The 23,685-nt window shown below is 40.5% G+C and overlaps 1 protein-coding gene across 5 annotated transcripts in view; it reads right to left on the bottom strand.

The window, feature by feature from the left end:
- Positions 1-23,685, bottom strand: part of foxp1b (forkhead box P1b) — a 495,107-nt gene that overhangs the window by 286,033 nt on the left and 185,389 nt on the right. For 3 of the 5 annotated variants that reach the window (XM_078414505.1, XM_078414510.1, XM_078414506.1), the window contains exon 3: positions 20,619-20,692. The gene's annotated coding sequence lies outside the window, so the exon portion shown is untranslated. Of the gene's footprint in view, positions 1-16,985; positions 17,073-18,498; positions 18,624-20,618; positions 20,693-23,685 lie in introns of those variants that run through there. The other 2 variants (XM_078414507.1, XM_078414508.1) reach the window with 2 other exon arrangements.

Below are 23,685 nucleotides of genomic sequence, written 5' to 3'. Positions count from 1 at the left end.
GAGAAACAGTGAAAAACTATTTTCTGTGCTATCCAGGCAAATCATACCATGCACAAGAACATCGGGTAGTGTAAGCGAGAACGTAAGCGAAGATCATAATATAGGGGTTACAGCTAAAGAAAAAGTGCAGATTTTAAAAAATGCGCAAGCGCTGCGATGGGTGGATTGGAAGATCAGGAATTTATCCTCAGCACATGAAATTCACCCTTATTGACCTTTCAGCCAATGGTAAATGTTTGACTGTATAAATCACTGCTAGTATTTCCTCCCTCTTTGCTTGAAACTGTGTTACGCCTGATAAGTATCATGGGGATATGTTTTACTTAACTGCTTCTATTCAACTCTGGAAGCAAATCTGACTGAACAATACTCAAGTGCATTCACATGATTCTCTTCAACAAGAACATGAAACATATGGCTGTCCTAATTGGTGAGTGATGGTCATTGTATTGAGAGCAACTATTAAACGAGTTCGATGAGGACTTTGTTGGCAGCCTTGGACTTTGCCATATTTATTTTACTTTGAAATACATCTACACCAGTTACCTGTGATGGACGAATTTCTTGCACATCCTTGAATGCCTTCTATCAATACAGCCATATTACACAAGTGCAACTGAAGATAGACACAAAATGCTGGGGTAACTCAGCGGGTTAGGCAGCAACTCTGAAAAAAAATGGAATAGGTGATGTTTCGGGTCAAGACCCTCGTTCAGATTGAAGAAGACCCTTCTTCAGACTGAAAACCCACCTGAAGTAGGGTCTCCACCCAAAATGTCACCTATTCCTTTTCTCCAGAGATGCTGCCTGATCCGCTGAGTTACTCTAACATTCAGTGTCTATCTTCAGTGTAAACTAGCATCTGTAGTTCCTTCCTACACATACGTTCAACTGTGAGGTTTTGTTCAACATCCCATTGATTTTATTCATCTACCAGTCCCCACACAAACATGCTGTGCAAGGCATGATCTACAAAGGACCCAAAATTACAATGTATGAATACTGTTAATGAAACTGATATATGCTTCTTCCAGCTGCTCTGGAATATGTAGGTTGAAGGTTGAATGGGAAGTTAAAGAAGGAAGTTTAAAATGGGATTGGTGTAAATGACTTCTGAATGGTTAGTGTGGACAATGTGCTAGAGTCTGTTTCAAGAGCCAAGTGTTTTATTGTCATTTGTCCCCCGAATATAACAATGAAATTCTTACTTGTAGCAGCACAACACAATATGTAAACATAGTACACTGTAAACAATATAATAAATGAGGAAAAAGTTCCGTGTGTGTATATGTCCATATACATACACACACACATATATATATAAACACACACACACAAATATATATATATATATACACACACACACACACACACAAACAAACAACAATAATAGTGCAAAAAGACAAAACTAATGCCCCCAAGTCAATGTAGTTCAGAGCTTATTTGGAGGTTGTAGTGTTTAATAGCCTGATGGCTGATTTCTGTTCTGTATGACTCTTTTTGTAGGACAATATACATCATGTTAATAATATTTGCAAGTGTTTGATCAGTTTCTGGCATAAAGCACATAATAGCCACCGAGTACTTTGATGATGTAATTATACATGAAAAATCGCACAAAGGAAATGGAGCTGGTGAACAGGAAAAGGTGCCAGAAAGTTACTGGTCCAAATACCTGATAGACAGGATTTCACAGCCAGATATGTATAACCATTGCAAGCATTCCCCAAATTGTAGGTTAATTAAAGCACAATTTACACATAGAAAACTGACACGTGGATTTTCTCAAATTCAACTTCTGGCTAACATCTTTCAACAAAACAGACATAAAAGACTGCAGATGCTGGAATCCTGAGCAGAAAACAAACTGCTGGAGGAATTTAGTGGGTCAGGCAACATCTGTGGAAGGAAGGTGACAAGACAACGTTTCAGGTCACAACCCTTCTTCAGAGAAGGTTTATCAGTGCTATGTGCAATTCTGACCCAAAAGAAATGAAAGTGTCGCTGTTTCAAAGCATCAACACCACAGAATCCTCCAGGCGTACAGGAGCGCAATACATTCCACTCTACAGATGCACTACATTAGGATGATCAAATACCATTTTCCCATTCATAAACATTGGTTCTTCTTTCTTTGTGGACTGTGTGTCCAAGGGGGTGTTCATTTTCTGCTGGATTATCTATATACTAAAACTCTCGTTTGTTTGTTTGTTTGTTTGTTTGTTCCTGAACTACAGCCAAAACAGTACACGATAGTGCGACAATTTCAGGCCCACCTTACTCACCGTCGTCCCTTTGGTGCTAATGGAAGAAGTTTCATTGAAATCGGTGTTATAATTTTAAAGTTATTCACATTTTAGAGTTTAAATCTATCTCCTAGGGAGGGAGGGGGGAGGGAGGGGAGGGGGAGGTGGGGAAGGAAGGAAGGAGGATAAGAGGGGTTGAGGGGGGATGGAGTGGTGGGGGGAGGCGAAGGGGGAGGGGAAAGGGATGGGGAGGGGGAGAGGGAGGGGGAGAGGGAGGGGGAGGGGAGGGGGGAGGGGGGAGGGGGGAGGGGGGAGGGGGGAGGGGAGAGGGGAGGGTGCTGCACCAATGCAGGAGAGGTTTGGGCCCAATGGGTCCACTTGGTCTAGTTGTTTCTAAAAATGTCCCTGCCATCAATATTAAATTAATAGTTATGTGTAGGAAGGAACTGCAGATGCTAGTTTAAACCGAAGATAGACACAACAAGCTGGAGTAACGCAGCGGGTCAGGCAGCATCTCTGGAGAAAAGGAATAGGTGACTTTTGGGGTCGAGACCCAAGGGTTTCCACCCAAAACGTCCCCAATTCCTTCTCTCTGCCTGACCCGCTGAGTTAAATTAATAGTTTCCAGGTTCATCCTTTTCTCCTTCTTTGCAACATTTGTAGTCCTTTAGTTTTTTACCACTACACCTATGTTGTTTTTAAATAAAGGGCTAGGATCAGGTTAGGATTGTGAATGATCAGCCATGATCACATTGAATGGCGGTGCTGGCTCAAAGGACCGAATGGCCTACTCCTGCACCTATTGTCTATTGTCTATCATTGCAAGCAGATCTCCAACTTTTTATTTATTTCCCGAAACATTGTCCTTTTCCTTCTCAATCAACGTCCACATACACACATCAAGAGCAAATGCTCCATGGGTTAATTAATAGACAATTGTAAATCTACTCAGATCAGCAGTCTGGGAATCAAACCTACTCCAGATGGACTGAATCCAGTACGTTTCCCATGATTGAGTTCCCAACACAAGTTCATAAATTCAAATAGATGTTCTAAGTAGTGCCTATTCCTTTCATGGCATTATCTGAGTTTTCTGCAATATTATATACTCTTAATGTTCCTAAATATAAGGGGTAAGTGTACAGTGAAAGACAGTTGTGCAAATATATTTCACAAAGATTTTCAGAAACCAAGGAATAGGACCATTACTCATTAAGTATTAAGGAGTAAATAATGACTACCTCTCCAACATGTAATTTGTGCGACTTCATAAACTAGTTGCTTTAATTTGTAGGTCAATATTTGCTGCCAACTTTCTCTCCGTCTAAAAGAGGTGACTTCCCAATGGCTCATTGTAGGTCACTTAAGGGTAGCAAAATTCAATAAATCAAAATTTGGTTTAAGAAGGAAATGATTTAAGACTTTTGGGCATTAAAGCAAATTGAGTGTGAACATGCTTGCATCAAGGATTACCCAGACTTTGGGAGAGAATTTAAACGTTTGTGCAAAGGAAGAAGACAACAAGGAACTAGGAATGTGTAGGAAAGAACTACAAACGTGGGTTTACACTGATGATAGACACAAAATGCCGGGGTAACTCAGTGGGACAGGCAGCATCTATGGAGAGAAGGAATGGGTGACATTTTGGGTCGAGACCCTTCTTCAGTCTGACCCAACTAGATATTTTAATTAGAACAAGTGTTGGATTAACTCAGCAGGTCCGACAAAATTTCTGGAAGTGGTCAAGCAACATTACTGGTCGGGACACTGATTGTAGTGGGGGGGAGGAAGCCGGAAAGGAGAGGTGGGTACAAGGACAAAGCCTGGCAAGTGACAGGTGGATAGAGGTTGGCTAGGGGGGTTGATTGATAGATGGGTGGACAAAGGCAAGACTTGGAAAGGAGACAAAAGGGTGACAATGAAATGTAAAGTCAGAGGGCGGGATGTAGGTGGAGAGGAGGCCTCACTCTGGCAATGGAAGAGGCCCAGGACAGAATGGTTGGAGGTATGCAAGTGTGAAGGGCCGTTAGAAAGGTTAGCAACCGTGTAATCCATCTGTATACTTTAATTGATTATCAGCATCATTAACCATTAACCCAACAGTAAAATAGCTTTTTGACTTTTTTTTCTTTCTTCAACAGTACTACCCATTAAATTTATTACCATTCTTGACTCCTGATCTCAGGTAGATACCATGCTGTTGACAACGTATCATCCTTCATACAACAGTTTTTCCCTTCTCTTTTCTTAACTTTGAGTTACAAGAAGCAGAAGAGTGTGGTGAAGATTGACAAAGTAGTTTTGGCTCTCTGAACTAAGGTTCTAGACTGTTCAATGCAACTTCCCATCAAGCTGAAAGTGAGAGGACAGAGCCTTGGTTTAAATAGTTTAAGCCGAGACATTTTGTGAACGATATCTCTGGTTTTAATATCTTCAGTATCTCTCTCAGTCCATTACCTCTTAAATCTGTGCAGGTTTGTTTTGCTTTCAAACACAACATTTGAACATAACTAAAAAAAAAATCATCTAAGGGAATTAAATGACATTCTATTAACATGAGAAATATAATTATGCATGCACATATTCTGACTCATTCCCCCAAAACTATTCCACACTGGAAAATATATATAGAATTTGTTTTTTAAAAACAAACTTGTTTGGGCTGAATAGTTGATTGAACCCAAACCAAGTCTCCCCCACTCAGTTTATCTCATCTTAGTCTTTCAGCACATCTCTCTATTCCCTTTTCTGTCATATGCTTGTCTAGTTTGCATCTGAAAGCATCCAACCTTTTTGTCTCAACCACTTCCTGTGAGAGTAGGTTTCACATTCTAACCACTGAGTGAAGAAAATTCTCCATGTTTCCACATTGAACATATTAGTAGTAACTATCTTGTATTGATGGATTCTCCCACAAGTGGAAATACTTTCTCCATATCTACTCTATCTAACTGACTCAAAATTTTAAAGGCTCAATTAGGCCTGAAACTGTGCCCCTTTTTTTCGTGGTTTAAAGGTCTGTAGTCATACATAAATTCAGAAAACGAAAATTTCCCTAACAATTGGTACGTTGTGGGCGGCATAGTGACACGGCGGTAGAGTTGCTGCCTTACAGCGAAAGCTGCGCCGGAGACCTGGGTTCGATCCTGACTATGGTGCTGTCTGTACGGAGTTTGTACGTTCTCCCCGTGACCTGCATGGGTTTTCTCCGAGATCTTCGGTTTCCACCCACACTCCAAAGATGTACAGGTTTGTAGGTTAATTGGCTTGGTAAATGTAAAAATTGTCCCTCGTGGGTATAGGATAGTGTTAATGTGCGTGGATCGCTGGTCAGCGCGGACCCAGTGGGCCGAAAAGCGTCTGTTTCTGTGCTGTATCCCTATACTAGTCTAAACCATACCTTAACTATTCTTACTTTTCTTTACTACTTTTTCCTTTATTTTCTTTCTTTGAAGATTAAATCTAAAATTAAAAGACATGATGCTATAGAATATGATGGTTCCACCTGGAGTAATAATGCTGCAAAGATCTCAAAGGACAACAGGAGTTGGAATAATAAACAATGAGCAATTAGGGTTGGGTGCTCTCAAACAAAGATGCAGAAGGCCACTCAAAATGATAACATTAATAGATGATATAAAGATAGACGACTTCAATGGTTACATATAAATTAGCGGCTGGTCCCTAGAAAGCAAACCAAAAAAAAATTTGTGACTTACAAAGAGAATTGACAATGTGCATTGCTTTTACACTAGAGGCAATAGTTGCTTTCCCAATGGCAGCATTCAAAAAGGTACAGGTTAATTACATAGAGAATGATTTAGCAAGAAAAAAAGTGGGAAAATGGCTTCAGTCTAGAAGAATGGAAGAAAAATTGGAAATTAACTCACAAGGAAGGTACATCAGAAACAAGCAACGCCAAATGGATTATCACGGACAAAAGCTCAAAATGGAAAACAATGCAAATCAATAATCAGTTTTGAGAGCCAACCAGCAAACCTATAAAGACACAATGACCATGGATAGACCTGGCTGCCCAACCATGCAGCAAAGAAACCTGGTATCCAGGTGTTATTGAAAAGACACGGGCAGCACGGTGGCGCAGTGGTAGAATTGCTGCCTTACAGCGAATGCAGCACCGGAGACTCAGGTTCGATCCTGACTACGGGCGCCATCTGTACGGAGTTTGTTCGTTCACCCCGTGACCTGCGTGGGTTTTCTCCGAGATCTGCGGTTTCCTCCCACACTCCAAAGACGTACAGGTATGTAGGTTAATTGGCTGGGCAAATCTAAAAAAAAATTGTCCCTAGTGTGTGTAGGATAGTGTTAATGTGCGGGGATCGCTGGGCGGCGCGAACCCGGTGGGCCGAAGGGCCTGTTTCCGCACTGTATCTATAAATCTAAAAAATCCAAAAAAATCTAGACACCACTAACCACTGAATACCATCGTTGAAAGATGTTCAACGGGGATGGACTAAGCAATGGTAGCATCCTCTCTCAGGCCAATATCATGAGCATCGAAGTTCTGATCATGCTTAACTAGCTCCAATGGTCACCTGTTTGACACTCGACACTTGAAGCAAGTACTCCACTCTTAAACCTATCGCAACAAACAATTTCCAGAACAGAGGAAATACTTCAACGATTCCATACAATTTTTTTTTAAATATGCTCACCAACTCATGGGAATGCTTGACCCAAGATCGGTCAAACTGATGGAAGAGTGTTGAGGAAGGCATCAAGTACTTCAGGAGCCTTCAATGGGAGGATCTTATCAAAACGTATAAGATTATTAAGGGGTTGGACACGTTAGAGGCAGGAAACATGTTCCCAATGTTGGGGGAGTCCAGAACAAGGGGCCACAGTTTAAGAATAAGGGGTAGGCCATTTAGAACTGAGATGAGGAAAAACTTTTTCAGTCAGAGAGTTGCGAATCTGTGGAATTCTCTGCCTCAGAAGGCAGTGGAGGCCAATTCTCTGAATGCATTCAAGAGAGCGCTAGATAGAGCTCTTAAGGACAGCGGAGTCAGGGGGTATGGGGAGAAGGCAGGAACGGGGTACTGATTGAGAATGATCAGCCATGATCACATTGAATGGCGGTGCTGGCTCGAAGGGCCGAAAGGCCTCCTCCTGCACCTATTGTCTATAGGATGTGGAGAAGCAAATGCAAATGGCAAAAGAAGCGTTCAACAATCTAAATATTTCTCCACCTGTCCCATGATGCTCCAACTGCCTGTGACCGAATCTGCAGATGCAAAATGGCACTATTCTGAAACCTTGGAATCCACGTCCCAAGTCAAAGCAGGTCATTCTTAATGTAGAGGGGCTGATCAAGAAAAAAGATCAGAAAGGTAAATTATATATATTTTTTAATTCTTGTGCAAGAAGTCTTCTCTCCACTTCAAAATTCAGACTCATTTAAATGGAGATGAGAGAGGACATTGTTTCCCTGCCATTTCTGTTGATTATCTCTAGAGATTTAGTTTATTTTCTTATTGTCACATGTACAGTGAAAAGGTACAGTGAAAAACGTTTTATTTGCAGTCAAAGAAAAGACGAGACATGATTACAATTAAGGCCTCCACAGTGTAGAGATAAAGGATAACGGTTGTTTAAAGTTCTCCATTGAAGTGGAACTTGGTTCCACTCTGATTTTGTGGGTTTTGAGGTAACAGATGAGACCAATGTGGGAAGCACGATTCTTCCACTAAATGTCCTTAAATTCAAGTCAAGTCAAGTTTATTTGTCACATACACATACACGATGTGCACTGAAATGAAAGTGGCAATGCCTGCGGATTGTGCACAAAAAAGAATTACAGTTACAGCATATAAATAAAGTTAATATAGTTACTATAGTGTAGACAAAATTTAGTCTCTGGAGTTATAAAAGTTAACAGTCCTGATGGCCTGTGGGAAGAAACTCCGTCTAATCCTCTCCGTTTTCACAGCGTGACAGCGGAGGCGCTTGCCTGACCGTAGCATCTGGAACAGTCCATTACTGGGGTGGCAGGGGTCCCTCATAATCTTACTTGCTCTGGATCTGCACCTCCTGATGTATAGGTTCTGCAGGGGGACGAGTGTAGTTCCCATGGTTCGTTCTGCCGAACATACTACTCTCTGCAGGGCCATCCTGTCTCTACATTGTAAGATGGTGCATGTCTTCTCTCATTTATGTGGGGGTTCTCTGTGCTCCAGGTTCTCTGGACCATACCGAATGCTCCTCCTCCAATTTGAGCAAGCTTGGGCCAGCTCTTCCCAAGATGAAGTCCATATTTGAACCTCATCCCATGGCAAGGTTCAGGATGGAGTCTTGAATCAGACATGCGAATGACATGATTTGCTTAATCAAACTGACTATATGCAATGAAGCCCTCAAAGCTGGAGGTGTTGACTTTGTTCACTTACATCAAACATTCAAGGGCAAAACCCAACAGGTAGAGCAGCATAAGTGGGAGGAAAGGAATTGCCCATCTTTCAGGTCAAAATTCTGCACAAGGGCTAAGACAAAACCATATTCTGTTCCCTTAAACTTGCAGTAAATTTGCTGCAAAATTTGAGTCAGATTTGGTGGTGTGCCTTCAGATGCCTGTTACAGGTAGTACAGTTTCAGAAGCATACAGGCAGTGCAGGGAAGAATACTGCTGCTTAGTCGATCATGAGTTCAGTGCCTGATCTACGGTCCTGATCTTCAAACACCCCTTCTGCCAATTGACGAAAGGCATTGAAGGCAATGATAAATTTCATCACCAAAGTCTATCATCATCAAGAGGTGGCTCCTGAGATGTGAAAAGAGGTCCCCATTTTCCAGGGACTCACTATGAATGTTTATGGGGGAGGTCAGTGTTGGGGAGCAGGGTTAACTTGAGTGCAAAGTCCATCCACTCATATACTCCAGTGAACAAGTCAATGATACCTTGGTCCTCAGATGACAAGTTGACCATAACTTGTGGCAAAAGTCATAATTGTGTATCACTCTCTCTCATTCTTGCTATCTCTCACTGGCACGTAGAAACATAGCAAATAGGTGCAGGAGTAGGCCATTTGACCCTTCGAGCCAGCACTGCCATTCAATATGATCATGGTTGATCATCCAAAATCAGTACCCCGTTCCTGCTTTTTCCCCATATCTCTTGATTCCTTTAGCCCTACGAGCTAAATCTAACTCTCTCTTGAAAACATCCAGTGAATTGGCCTCCACTGTCATCTGTGGCGGAGAATTCCACAGATTTACAACTCTTTGGGCGAAGAGGTTTTTCCTCATCTCAGTCCTAAATGGCCTACCCCTTATTCTTAAACCCTGACCCCTGGTTCTGAACTCCCCCAACATGGGGAACATTTTTCCTGCATCTAGCCTGCCCAATCCCTTATGAATTTTTATATGTTTCTATAAGATCAGTTTTCATCAGGAATATTATCTGAAAATCTCTTAAAAATCTTCCCTCCGGTTTGTTTCCAATCTTTCAAAACACAATTGAATAGGAGCTAGAAACTACAGAAAAATATGTAATCGTCTAGCTGTAGTACTGAGAATGTTTACATACACTACCCTGTCTCAAAATATACGATTTGCATGCAGCTAAGGGCAGCACAGTGGTTCATGTGGTTGAGCTGTTGCCTCACAGCACCCAAGACCTTGGTTCGATCCTGACCTTAGGTGCTGTCTTTATGGAGTTTGCAAGTTTTTCCCATGACCGCCTATGGTTTCCTTCGGGTGCTCCGTTTGCCTCCCACATGCCAAAGACGTGCGGGTGTACAGGTTAATTGGCCTCTCTGTACATTGCCCCAGGCGTGTAGGGAGTAGATGCAAAAGTGGGATAACATAGAACTAGTGTGAATGGGCAATTGATGGTCGGCACGGACTCGGTGGGCTGAACAGCCTGTCGCCATGCTGTATCTCTGAACTAAACTAAACCAAAGAATGACACAACTGAGCAAAAATATCAAGTTATTGGGAAGGATGAGGCTATTAAATGAAAAAAGGTTTCTGGAGAAACTATGAACACGCAGCCACAATGAATAAAAATAACAAAAAAAAATTAATTTAGAAAACATTGAGTGATCGATAAAGATAAGTGGATCATGTAGTTATATTACAGGGAGCTATTATGGGTCAACGATCAGTTTAATACTGGAAATCCTATCACAGCGCCACCTACAGCAAAGGCAAACAGCAAGGCTTCATAGTTAAGACCGAATATTTTCACAATTGAATTCTCATGGCAAATCTTTTTACACGACAGTTTTCAACAGAATGTGTGAGCCAAGGATGAATTACTGAATCAACAAAAAATCCAGCTCATGAGCTTAATAGTAAGAACAAGAATCTATTGGCTCATGGAATAAGAGGCCGAAGCAGACTATAAGTAAATAGTGAGAACAGATTTGTGATCGCTAATGTGGCATTGTAACTTCAATACAATGTTCTGAATACTATATACTATATGTAGTATGTACCTGCTATATATAATGTACCTGATGTTAAGCCACAGGTGAAGAACCTGTCCAATCTGTGGAATAAGACTGAAGCCATCTAAGAGTTGGGTCTCAAAAGTTGAAGAAGGGTCTCGACCCGAATCATCGCCTATTCCTTCTCTCCAGAGAGGCTGCCTGACTCGCTGAGTTACTCCAGCACTTTGTGTCTATCTAAGAGTTGAAAAGTCTGAAAACGGAATCCATGCAAGTAGGGCCTGACTAGTAGTCTACATTTACTCCCTCAAATTCTCAGCAAGTCAGAAGCTAAGTTAAAGAAACACAATTCTATCACCTTTTATTGACCAGTATAATTACCATCTGGGCACCACAATAGCCCTTAAGTCGAATGCACTGAAGATATGAAAGTGTGGATACTAAATGTCAGCATCAATAGGGTCAGCTGTAATATTCTCCACAGTCAAACATGCTCAGTCAAGTGGTTTCATTAAGATAACCTCAGCAGCCACACCAGAGACACGGATTTGATCCTGATCTCAGGTGCTGACTGTGTGGAGTTTGCATGTTCACCCTATGACTGCGAAGGTTTCTTCTGGTTTCCTCCCACACCCCAAAGTCATGCGTATATTAATTGGTATTAATATACCAATAATTATAGATTAGTTAGCCACTGCAAAATCACTCGCAAAGAAAGGTGGTATAACATAAAACTGGTGTGAATGAATGGTTGATGGTCAGTGTGGACTCGATGGGCCGAAGGGCCTGTTTCCATACTGTATCTTTCACTCGTTCAATCTCTGTTCCTATCAGCAGCAGAAGGATACATGGCACCCGCTATATTTTTTTCTAAACAGATGTACGTCTTTACAGGACTGGGAAGAGATGACATTGCCGAAAAGGCAGAAGTCAATTCCTTAAATCAAATATATCACAAAATAATTTTGCTTCAAATTTAAGGCATGCAATAATGGAGCCATGGACAAAAATAGATACATCTTTTGGAAGGGTGTGCAAAGTTCTACGCTGGTTTCTTTGTAAATATTAATCTATAGGTAAACAGACTTCCACCCTAAAGTAATTCAAGCATCTTTTTGTTTATTTCTCTCTGACTTTAGTTCTCAGCTGTGACTATCCACTTGTTTACCACTGATTGTAATAGCATTGAATGATTTCTATATTAAGTAAGTTGTTGGTTTTAACACATATTGCTAAGTGTAAATAATCCATTCTTTCATGTATTTTAGCAATTGCCAGACATTTCAAACATAACTAACATTAAAGATAAAATACTGCACCAGCAAATCACAGGTATGGTGTTGGATAAAAATACACTATTTTTTAAATTCACAATTTAAGGGGCTGATAATCGTAAGGGTGTCAAGTATGACAATGACTTGAGAGTGTAAACCAACCACAGACAGAATTACTAAAAGCTACCAGATAAAACGAGAGATAGTGTCAGAGGTTAGAAACATAGAAACATAGAAAATAGGCGCAGGAGTAGGCCATTCGGCCCTTCGAGCCTGCACCGCCATTCAATATGATCATGGCTGATCATTCAGCTCAGTAACCCGTACCTGCCTTCTCTCCATACCCCCTGATCCCTTTAGCCACAAGGGCCACATCTAACTCCCTCTTAAATATAGCCAATGAACTGGCCTCAACTACCTTCTGTGGCAGAGAATTCCACAGACTCACCACTCTCTGTGTGTAGAAATGTTTTCTCATCTCGGTCCTAAAAGACTTCCCCCTTATCCTTAAGCTGTGACCCCTGGTTCTGGACTCCCCCAACATCCGGAACAATCTTCCCGCATCTAGCCTCTCCAACCCCTTAAGAATTTTATATGTTTCTATAAGATCCCCCCTCAGTCTTCTAAATTCCAGCGAGTACAAGCCCAGTCTATCCAGTCTTTCTTCATATGAAAGGTTATGGGGAGAAGGCAGGAGAATTGGGTTGAGAGGCAAAGATGGATCAGCCATGATTGAATGGGGGAGTAGACTTGATGGGCCGAAAGGCCTAAAACTGCTCTTATAGCTTATGAATTATGGTGGATCAAGCCTCACTTTGGAGTAAACAATGTGTTAAGTCCAGTGGTTTTTCTTTTAAATTAGCATGGATAAAATAGTGTGAAATTACAAAAATTAACCTCCCTGGTTCACCTAGTAATTTGCTGAATGTAGTCTATGGTTGAGCCATGCCGAAAGAACCCCCAAAATTTGGTTCCTACCATAAGCTGACTTAAATCTCCTCAATAAGAAGGACACCCCAAACAACCTCATTGCTGCAGATGAAAAGAGGGATAGGGGTGGGGAGAATGACTAAGTCACAAATGATAATCAGCATCTAGAATCTGAATGTGCGAGTGGTTTAGGAAGAACAAGATCACTTTAGGTGCGAGGTCTTCCCCATAATTGAAAAGCAACACTATTCCACTCCAGAGAAACAGACACTTGGAAGAGGTTAGGACATCGAGGAACCAACAGGTACCCTTCCACAAGCAAACATCCTCACAAGCATAAGCAGAGAACCGAAAAGGGGAGAGGGGTAAAATTGTGTGAAGATTTTATATCTCAATGGCTGTCAATTACTAAATTAAAAAAGAAAACTTCAAATTGGAATGCGATTTAACCTATGTGTAAAAATAGTAAAGAGGAAAATCCCTGATAAAAGCAACATACTAAATAACAGTGTAGGAAGCAACTGCAGATGCCGGTCTATACCGAAGATAAGACACAAAAAGTTGGAGTAACCCAGCGGGACAGGCAGCATCTCTGGAGCGAAGGAATGGGTGATGTTTCGGGTGAAGAAGGGTCTCAATCTGAAACGTCCCCCATTTCTTCTCTCCAGAAATGGTGCCTGTCCCGCTGAGTTACTCCAACATTTTGTGTCTATCTTCATACTAAATAACAGTTTGATTTCTTCAAAACAAGGGAGGATTCAGTATACTGAACATATTAATTTCCTATCTTTTTTATAACTAACAACCCAATCCATTGTGGCTTTATTTATTATTGGATCAATATAGATCTCTCTGACTTCAACATTGGCAAAAGGGTGCAATTGTGTGAAGTGATATATACACATTCATTAGACTAGTTTGGAATCATTCTCCATAACAAATGGCAAAAACTTGCTTTCATCATGGAACAGGCTACATATCTATTGGCATGTGCACCGTGAGATCTTTATATGGCAAAAGTGTTTGTGTATTTTTTCAGCTAGTTGATTAGTATGTCATAAATCTTGGAGTCTGGCCTGTCAAATGAAAAACAGGATTACATCCAAAGCTGTCAAGATTAGGAAAACGTATCTTGTTCTGCTGGAATAGCATCGTTGTTAGATTCATATCAAATCTTGCAGAGTTATCTCATATTTCAGTAAAAAAAAGTTTCAATTTCTTCTAAAAGTTTTTTTTCGATGAACACTGAAAACATGTTAACACTTTCAAAACATTGTCGTCTTATTTTACTCAAGAACGTGCACATTAATATAGCAGTAAAACGTATTTAATATTTTAATACCACTGGAAAGTACTAAACATGCTTGCAACATAATCTGTTCAATTTTTGGATGCCGAACAAACCAAAATATATCTACCTGAAATTCAATGTTTGTGGCTTTGGGATGTCAAGTTGCTGAATTCCTCCCAATTAAACTAATGTTTCAGTGCAGGAGCTCTCCGGATATCTTACCGTCTTATTTAGAATGCCAATTCTCAAATCAACATTGTTCCTACTGGGATTTCTGAATACACCCATCTTAGCATATATTAAATTTATATGTATTAAGCAGATACAATGAAGGTGTAGGACACAAGGCTAAATGCAGAAGGACACTGAGTGGTGCTCCCACCTTTAATGAAATCAGTTTTTAACAACTCTTTTTTGTTAAATACAGCTGGTGTCAGGAGGATGCGTCCAACCCATAAAGCACAGCAATGACAATGTACAGTGGCAGTAATACAAGGACATAGTTCATCATGACATTTCTAGCTATTCCCAACTGATTAGGGTCATTATGCTGGAGGTCTGATTTATGTTGTCATTTCCTCTCACCGATCCTGCATCAATGAATCTTAATGAATTGGTAAATAAGGGTGAAGATTACACTCCATGACACAGAAACATTCCTCATTCTCAACATCAAGATTTATGTAGCCAATTAGTGACTAACAGAGAAAATTGGTTGCCAGAAAAATCATATTCTTTGTGGTACAACAAATAAAAGTCCGTCCCCCCCTTCCCCTACCAGAAGACATGGATACAAAACAAGTTCATAAAATAAACCATTTTCCTGGCATGCGTACTTGAGAAAGAAATGAAAACGAATACGAAAATGATTTTCTGTAAAGTGCTTAACCCTTTTGTGTTCCGACGCCAGGATGTTTTAAGGACAAGACATCCCTGGACGTTTTTTTTGTAAAATTCTCAAAATAATCACTTAATATACAATGAGCTCCTTTATCTGTTACATATTGTATGTAGCTTTAGTTAGCTGTGCACACTCTTCACATCAAACAGCCATCACCACTACTAGAAAGTGGGCTCATCAGAGAGCAACTCAAAAGGCACTGTGTGAAAAGAAGTGGAAAATTAAAGCTGAAGCCATCTAGGAAGGGTTTAATTTACTGGCGTGTACAGTATGCAAATGAGATTACACAGCTTAACTGCATCATTTATGTCCATAATAACAGCATCATCATTACAGGGCTCAAATTAAATTACACCATAATTAGCATATCAAAGTGATTGGTTAAAGTTTAAAACAAATACCCAATTTTGTTAATGAACAGCTGTAATTGTCATGTACACTCCAATGAAAACACCCTAAACAAATATATGCTTAAGAATCGGGTTTTTTATAAAAGATTCTGATGCTGAAAAAGCCACGGAATCAAAATTGAAACAGTAAATTACCAAAAGGCTGATGATACAAAATTTAAAGATGTAGCTTTTCATTTTATTCACTAAAGAACCCATTAAACCATAAGCTCTGGAGAACTATGTAAATTATCTGCCTTTCAAGGTAGGGCTGGGGCAAATCCACTCCATCAACTAATGATGGACCTCATTACATGCAGAGAGTATTCATAATGAGGAAACAGCCGCCCGCCATTCCACATTCTAACATAAATCCCTATGAAATGTTAATATCTCACTTCTAATTAGAGACTACCAAGTCAAAATGTGCCTTCATGGGTAATAAGTAGCAAAATAAATTTCTGTTTTAATAGCACATTGCTAAAGAACCTCACATGTGGTTATTTAAAAAAATATATATACAAACACTTGCAGTTTTTTGGCTCATCGCTGTTTTTAGTGACTGCAAATGCAATCAGCTAATAGAAATGAAATTGCTGTCTTGAGGTAATGAACACAAATCTCACTGTCCAAATCTTCAGAATGGGTGTCATAAACCAGTTCCCATGCTTTAAAGCTGGAATGGACAATGAAAATAAACAGGGAAACCAGAAACAGCATAACTGCACCACAAAATATATTTTTTTATATGAGCAAAAAATATAATTTGCTGATATAATTATAATATAATTTACTTAAAATAATTTTACTTTAATTAATACATAACTGCAGCAATACAGATATCAGACCCATTTGAACTACAATCAACTTTTTGAAAATGAAGAAATTTGGCCAAGCAGTTGCAACCTTCCATTTCACAGTTTACTAAAACATTAATTATTTTAGTATTAAGGTTCATTCCAAACAGAATGCCAATTCCTTGCAGTAGTCAAACACTGTAATTAAAGAAGAAACATTGCACTCTGCATTGCTGATTATCAGGGCTGCAAGCTGTTCGGTGAAAAACATAACCACCACAGAACACCCTTTATCACATCCCTGTATGTAAACAATCAACATGAAGGAGCACTACTTTGCACAACAGCTGCTCAAATTTGTATTGATGTTTACGATCAAAATCCAAGTCCAGCACAGTTTAGCAAGAACACATCTTGAAATCACAAACTTCAATCTCCTTCAGTTTTACAGAAAGCCACAAGTCCTACTACACATGTGAAGTATTTTCTGCTGCATTAAAAGTTTGTCTCTCGTTCAGTACTGTTCGTCCCCCCACCAAAAAAAATAAATTAACAATGCAGACAAGGAATAGGGAATTTCACAATGCATTACTTTCTCCCCTTTAAAAAAACACTTATTCCCTTCCACTGACTCAAGCCCCGAGCAGTCAATTTCTCCTTCCAGCCACTCTCAGCCTAGGTCAACCAGGAAGACAATCCCCCAAAAACCACTTGTCCCTCCCACGGCGTCCCATTGTGGAACAACCTACCTTTTGTGTTCAAGCGCTGGAGATAACTTGTGAGGTCTCTCAGCGACATGAGGATTTGGGAGGAGGAGGAGGAGGAGGAGGAGGAGGAGGAGGAGGGGAGAGAAAAACAAACGGACGTGAGTGAGCTCTCAGCTGAGTTTCAGTCAGATGAGAAGAATGAGATGGGCACGAAAATAATAAAACTCTGCAACAGTCATTGCCACCACAGCCAAGTATTTGCAGCACTCAGTTGACATGAGACTCAGTGCACCTCACTCAGCCTGATCACGTTCAGAACGGATGGCATTTTTTCTTTCCCACCCCCACCCACCACACAATTGGTAATGAACACAAAAACGCACCGCTCTGATTGTTTTTGCGACTGTGGAGAGTGATACACAAAATCAGTATTTAATCACTGGGATATATATATATATATAATGTCTTTAGTGAGTAGCATGAAGAGGTCCAGGCCTAAATCAGCATACTTACCTTAATGTTCCTAATAAACGGAGCCTTCAAACACTACTCCTGATAGCTCAACTGGAGGTGTAAGCTGAGCTCCATCTCAAGGAAGCCGGCACTCGCTGAAAGCTTCTTTCACAAGAGCAACGGAGACACAAGTGATTCACATGGCCAGACATATTAACTACAACAGCTAGAGGGAACCGTAATGCCTGGGCAGCACGGAATAGCAAGTTTACACTTGCATTGCCCAGTGTCAGAGGCAAGAGAGTTGCTCACGATTTATTATGTGACACCTTTTCACTAGGAAACCTTTCCCCCCCCCCACACAGACACACACACACCCTCCTCTGAAATTGTACACTTTCTTTCTTATTGTCTCCCCCGTTCCCCGTTGCTGGCTCTGAAGGGCCTGTTTGGGAAGGGGCAGGAGGAAAAGGGTGAACTGGACCCTAGACATCTCGTCTTTACAAGGAGGTGACCATATTAGGATGTGTTTGGTAAAGTAAACAATAACATAGCTGCAATGAGATGGAATTTTTTTTTGCAGCTGATGGGTGTCAGTTTTTTTCTTTTAGTTTTTCCCACTGTGTTGCTTTTTTCCCCCCTGTGAAACTCTGCTCTGTTTATGTAGGAAACATTTTGTCAACTTCGTACAATCTTTATACAAAATAAACAACAACGGAATCTCATAATGCTTTACTGTTGTAACAGTCAACACGAAAATAAAGCAGGGGGTGCTTTGATTGTTCAGTGGAATAGTGCTCAAAACAAAATAGTAGTCTAATTAATTCATTACCTCCCCCCTCCCTCCCAACTTGACATATAATAAACACACACACACAACACATTCAGGGAAATCAAGGTTAGGGTTTCGAGAAAACACAATACCAAAACTACTCTGTAAGTCATTTTAAGTTAAAGACACACACTCCAACTACTGTGATGGAATAAAGCTTAATGCAGCACACAGACATATCAGAATCAATAAATCAAGGTAACAAGTATCAGTTCATAAGTTCAAAGGCATGACGGCCCACTCAGCATTCTACCGCTCAACCAGTAATACCTTGAGTCTATCCTTTCTTTCGCAGGCAAGTTCAGGTTTGCAACAAAAATAAAAATCATTGTTTCATTCGGCTTCGAAAAGATTTGTTTTTGACACATGGAGTGCAGGATGCTTCAGCCTTTACAGCTGGCTGTGTAACAGCAAGCAGAAAATATTAAGCCAACAAGACCAGAAGAGTGAGACAGCTAGAAACCGCATTTCAAAATTAAGGCTTTAAGTATAAACAGTGAATCATGTCAAGCTGTGCTTTGTTGCGCCATTTAGATTCTCATAAAAGGCAATTTTTGTAAGCTAATAAACAATACAACACGATTCCAATTTCCAGTCTGTTTAGATAAGCATCACACAGCAGCTAGATTTCTATATTTCATTAAATGTAGCACAGCTTGCATTGAGATATTATGAAACAATACATAATATACATAATTTTTCCCTCTAAAATTAATAGTTTCTTTCCAAGCATATTTCATGCTCAACTGGTGTAACTGAAGTTCAAATAGTACAATGCAGCCAACTTTCTTGTTCAAAAAAATATACAATTTAAATCGTAATTTTATTACATACCATGCTGCACCCTGCTCTGGAAAACCCATATGTTTTAAATACGAAAGATATTTTACATGGATGTTCAGAAACAAATTGGGAACCCTGGCCAAGTAAAATCCACATATCTTTAAAAATATCAATTCCTTTCCTCTGAGTTAGCAACACATACACAGTCCACTCTGAGGAAGGGTCTCGACCCGAAACCTCACCCATTCCTTCTCTCCAGAGATGCTGTATGTCCCGCTGAGTTACTCCAGCACTTTGTCTATCTTCGGTGTAAAACATCTGCAGTTCCTTCCTGCAGTTAGCATAATTAAGCTACTCAAGAATCTTAACTCCCCATCTTGGGAAACAATACCTCTTCACATTCACCCTCTCACAATTCCAATGGATTTTGAAACCCTATCAATAAAAATCTAATGGAACCATTGCTAAAATGGCACCAAACTGGCGACTCTGCATACTGTCTCAGTGTACTACTGCCATACACTTGAACTGTATTCCTCCTGTACTGTATATGCGATGCTTATCTAATATGTATCTAAGTGCTTATGTGTAGTGACACCTGTACTGAACTGTATCCAAAAATGAACTTCACTGTACCTCGGCACATCTGACAAATAAATTACCACACCAAAGTATTGGGATAATGTGCTAGAGCTGTGGTACTGACAACACAGAATTCTAACAGAGAAGAAATCCTAAAGTTGTTTCTATTTCCTGCAATCATTCTGAAGCAATGTAACATTCTGTGTGTTCTCTTACTCTTAACGCAAGGGCCTTGGGGCTGTTTAGCTTGTCACGATGTTTAACTACTGCTCTGGAGCTACCAAAGTATATTACCGGTAGTTACAGCTCATGAAAAATACAGCGACAAAACTGCTAGTGGCAGAAACATTAAACTCTCTTGTTAGCCACCACCCCCATGTGGCACTTTAGCACCAGCAAGTTGTTTATTATGTTATCTGCCAAGCAAAGGGATTAAAATAGTTGTTTTTTTTGAAGAATCAAAAGTATTATAAATGCATACAATAAAACAGGTAGCGTAATTCATTCTGCGGATCTTACAGTCTGACAGCATTCACATCTTTCCCCGGTGTTTGGTTTTGCTCTCACATCTTGCACTTTTTTAAAAATTGATAGATCATCAATTTATTTCTAATGTTCTAATCTGGCAAGGTCGGATGGACAGTAGCACTAATGGGTGCCTACATCAGAGGCTTCTGCAGTCACTCCTTGATGGTTACATCACCGTTGCTATGGCACTTAACTGACTATTAATTTCTGACAAAAGGTGATTATGAAACAGACAGCTGAATTCCAAGTAGATGTCTCAGCACAGCCAGAGGGTATAACATTTAAAATAAAAAAAGGACTCCACAGGTTTTCCAATTATTTTAAAACATTTCTTTGTGAATAATTATGCGTGTTTTGCATATATGTATTAGCACTTTTTTTTAAATCCTTCCACGCTATAGTTTATATAACTAAATGTGCAGAAAATTACTCATTAAAACAAACATTGTAAATTCCACACAAGGATTCTCCTATTAAGAACAAAATCTTGAGTTTACCTTCTTTTGAATAGGATTTGCTTATTTAAAGCAATCTTCTGTATAAGCCCCTTTTTGTAATCAGTCTTCTTACCCTGGAGACAAAAAAAAATGATACACTCTCATTTGATGTTTGATGGTGGTTACCCTGTATCAGCATTTTGATGTACAGTGGGTATATGGGCAGGGTACAAATAAAAATAAAACAAAATCCTTCCAATTATTACTTGATGCTTACACACTCAAGAGAAAAGTTAATAGAAACAATGAAGTCAGAGGCTGATGGCTTATCAGTGTCAGCTACTGCCAGGTACAGCATGTGCATGTGTGTGTGGGTGTGTGTGTGTGTGTGTGTGTATATGCGCATGTGTGAATGTGTGTGTTTGTGTGTCTGTGTGTATGTGTGTGTGTGCGTGTGTGTGTGTGTGTGTATATGCGCATGTGTGAATGTGTGTGTGTGGGTGTGTGTGTGTCTGTGTCGGTCTGTACGCGCATGTATGTGTGTGTGCGAGTCTGTGTGTGTGTCTGTGTCTGTGTGTATGTGCATGTGTGTGTGTGTGTGTGTGTGTGCATTCACATGCACACATGTGCAGCCCAGCAGATGAAATATTTGTCATATGATAGTGCTTTCTAAGTCCACATGCCTCCAGACTTCTTTACAGTGCAAATGACTTCATATATCACAGAACTTACTCCTTTCTTCTCACCCTGTAAGTAAAAGCCATGCATACGAGAGTAAAATCTGATGACGCAGTAACAAAACAAAATGGGTGGAACCAGCTGCCATCTGCCCTGGTTCACACTGCATGCTTCCATATTCAGTAAATTTACTTTAAAATGCAAAATGAAGGAAGGAAACAAAATCTGGTTTGTTTAATGCATCTGCAAACAAACCCACAGCCCCTTCTCCCCGAATAATCCTCAAACACAAAACATCAATACTTTAGCAAGCTGCCCTGAAAAGGAGCTGCACACTGCCTTCCTCTTTGACTTCAAAGTTCAGTAACAGCAACAGTTTCTACTTTAGATTTCAAGAAACATGAAAAGCCATTCAAGGTGAAAATAAAACAAAATCTGCAAATCTTGCCTTTTCTGTCGGTAAGGCTTCAAATCTATCTAGGACAGTTTACTGGCCACAAGAAAAATCAGACATTCAAAATGGTTGCAAATCTCAAACAAAATATGTGAAATACCTTGCAGCACTATGTTTTAGTTCCCATCCATGTGAAAAGGCAGACACATTGAGGTAGTGTCAAACTCCTGCTATGTTTACTTCATCTCTTTGTGTTGGAGACTGTTACTGGCCAAAGCAGCAGTATCTGCATTTCAAGTTTACTTTGCATGGGATTAATATAACTTTGTGTACAAGTAGACTATTAAAAATGTAATTTAGATTATTGAAAGCCACAACTAACTGTTTTGAATACGTGCATTGAAATTTGCCTCCGTGAGATATGTATTCAGCTGACAGTTAAATGTGAGGAAATTTCCATGCTCAGTATACAGTACAAGTTTGGTCGGGGTGGTTTTCTGAACATCCGAGTTATCTTCTGATCTCACACAGGTGAGACATTATCTTTGCAGTATTTTGTCATTCATTACTCCACAGCTGTGACCAGTTACTCAACTTCATATTCGATTCCTGACAAAGGGAATTCAGTGTAGGAAGGAACTGCAGGTGCTGGTTTACACAAAAGATAAACATGAAATAACTCAGTAGCTCAGGGGATCAGGCAGCATCTCTCGAGAAAAGGAATGGGTGATGTTTTGAAGAAGGGTCTCAACCTGAAACATCACCCATTCCTTCTCGACAAACAAGCTGCCTGGCCCGCTAAGTTACGCCAGCATTTTGTGTGTATCTTCAACGGAACTCAGTGTTTAGTTTAGTTGAGTTTCGAGACACAGCATGGAAACAGGACATTCGGCCTACTGAGTCTGCGCCAACCAGTGATCCCCATACACTTGCACTAACCTACACACTCGGGACAATTTACAATTTTTACCAAAGCCAACTAACATACGTCTTTGGAGTATGGGAGGAGAATGGAGCACCCGGAGTAAACCCACACAGTCACGGGGAGAACGTAGAAACTCCATACAGACAGCACCCTTGGTCAGGATCAAACCCAAATCTCTGGCGTGTAAGGCAGCAACTCTACCGCTGCGCCACCATGCCGTTTTATTCCATGAAGTGGTCACATCTCCATTGTGATGTATTGCATTGGATGGATACATGCAACAATATGGTAAAGCTGCCCCTGCGCATTGCGAAAATACACAGAGAGTTAAAATGGCGATCTTGTGTCCAGACGTGTCATGTTTTAGACTCCAACTTAATGCGTGCTTTTGAGAATGATACTGAGTAGAACGTATCATTAATTGGCGATGAGGATAAACTTGTTTTGAAGTTTCGCCTGGTGACTTGCTGTTGTGGCTACCATGGCTACTTTTGGCTCAATAGGGGAATTTGATGTTGCACAGGGCGACTGGGTGCAGTACGTCGAGCACATTGAATATTACTTCCTAGCCAACGACATTACAGATGTGGGAAAGAAGAGGGCCATCTTGCTTTCCGTGTGTGGAGGCCCAACGTATAGACTCATCGCGAGTTTACTTGCTCCACAGAAACCTGGGCAAGTCGAATATTCTGAGATTGTGTAAACAGTCACGAATCACAAGGTCCCGAAACCGTCGGTCATCGTCCAGCGTTACAAATTCAACTCTCGTCATCGTCAACCGGGTGAGTCAGTCGCTGATTATGTGGCCGAGTTACGTCACCTCGCTGAACATTGTGCTTATGGTTCAAATCTCAATGAAATGTTACGTGATCGTTTGGTGTGTGGGATTGATGATGACCGCATTCAGCGTCGATTATTGTCGGAAGCCACGCTGGATTTCGACAAGGCACTCGGTATCGCCACCGCTATGGAGATGGCAGATCGCAACACGGCTGATCTCCGTGACGGGAAACAAAAGCCAAGCAAAGTGATAAACAAAATCGTGAAATCAAGGGGGCCTCACAGTGGTCAGCCCAAGCGGGGAACCGTAAGAGTATCTTCGTGTTATTGCTGTGGTGGCTCTCCCCACG

Source organism: Rhinoraja longicauda, chromosome 17, assembly GCF_053455715.1.
Source record: "Rhinoraja longicauda isolate Sanriku21f chromosome 17, sRhiLon1.1, whole genome shotgun sequence".
Lineage (NCBI taxonomy): Eukaryota > Metazoa > Chordata > Chondrichthyes > Rajiformes > Arhynchobatidae > Rhinoraja > Rhinoraja longicauda.
The sequence above is the reverse complement of the archived record's forward strand: the minus strand, read 5'-3'. Positions and strand labels throughout refer to the sequence as shown.